The sequence below is a fragment of the Gavialis gangeticus genome, unplaced genomic scaffold, assembly GCF_001723915.1.
Source record: "Gavialis gangeticus isolate Ggan-Ray unplaced genomic scaffold, GavGan_comp1, whole genome shotgun sequence".
NCBI classification, from domain to species: Eukaryota; Metazoa; Chordata; order Crocodylia; family Gavialidae; genus Gavialis; species Gavialis gangeticus.
This window is the reverse complement of record NW_017729005.1, coordinates 4,630,098-4,631,659: the sequence shown is the minus strand read 5'-3', so window position 1 is coordinate 4,631,659 and position 1,562 is coordinate 4,630,098.

Below are 1,562 nucleotides of genomic sequence, written 5' to 3'. Positions count from 1 at the left end.
AACAATATAAGGCTTGGTCAATGAAATCACAAAATGAATGATTCAGTTCAAACAATGTCTCAGAGGAGGTAAACCTAATTTTAAACTAGTTTCAAATAAGGTCATGATGTTGCCAACCAATCACTATGGTTTTTGCCTTTTTTATTTGATTATTGACACAGAAGTCACTAAAACCTAACTTTCTTGATGAGTCACTGAGTGGGTTAGGCAGGCTGCTACTGCACATTTCTCTGCTTCTTCTGTGGTCTGATAAACAAATTTTTACTTGATTCAACAAACAGTCATGTATCAGAAACAGATTTATAGTCTCAGATGCCCTTTTCATTTAGGCCAATAAATTTGGGTCCCGTTGGTCTTCAGGGAGCGAATGATAAAAGTTGTGGAAGAGATTGTATGACATGGTTGCTTGTAATAGCACAGGACTTACTTCATGACTCATGAAGTCCATCCTAGTCGATGAGACTTTCGGGCACTCAGCACTTATGAGAAAAACCAGACTATGATTACATGGCATCATGCTCTTTAAGAACTATGATCAATAGATCCTATATGTATTATGAAGACTAGCCATACATGCCTGCCAACAGCAATTATGCCCAACAGCTTTCCAGAGTGCAATCGCATCTCCACATATTTAGTTGAAGACGACATCTGACACTGCCTTCACAATACAGACTATATGGTAATAAGAACTACTACAACATGAAAAGATTTTTTGGTAAGGCTATCTGGGAGAAAACAGCCATTTGAACATAAATCAAACAAGTTGCCATAAAAAATGTAAAATATAGGAGCAAATGTTTAAATATTCTTACAGAAAATGTTGGAGAAACAAATGGCTCTGCACTATCAGCAACAGCAATTTTACAACCACATCTAGCAGTGAAAAATAATTTTCAGTTGACATCCCCTGTTCACTGGCCCTTCATTTTGCTTAAAATAAAAGAAGGTACTTTTCTAAGTGGATAAAGGCTCATAAACCAGGACAGAGTACAGTATGAAGAGGACACATTCCAGTCCTCAAAATTAGTACTATATTAATGAGGTGCTATCTGGTAAAACAAACAAGCTATGAGTGAAACTGCTTTTGTGATGTTAATAGCAAAACTCTCACTAATTTCAGCCGGGCCAGGATTTCACTCCAAATTTACACGAGACACTGACAGTGCAGTTGTTACTGTGCAGTAGGACTGTGCGAAGCTTTGGGTGCTGATTTGATTCAGAGGAGATTCGGCCCAATTCGGTGGTTGAATCTCCAAATTATAATCGAATCAGGGTATCAATTAAAAGGTTCAAATCAATTTGAAGCTCTCCAAATCGATTTGGAAAAGATTCAGATAGCTTTGGTGATTTGAGCAGTCCCCACTGGCTGCAGCAAGGAGCTGGACCCGGACTCCATACTGGTAAGTAGGAGGCAGGGGAGAGGGCCTGGGGGAGGGGGAAGGGAACCATGGGGGGGACCCCTGCCAGGCCCCATCCCCTGCCTGCTCCCCCAGGCCCCTGAGCGTTCCTTGACCCATACCCATTCTCCCAGCCCCCACCATGGCTGCCCTGCCCGGCCC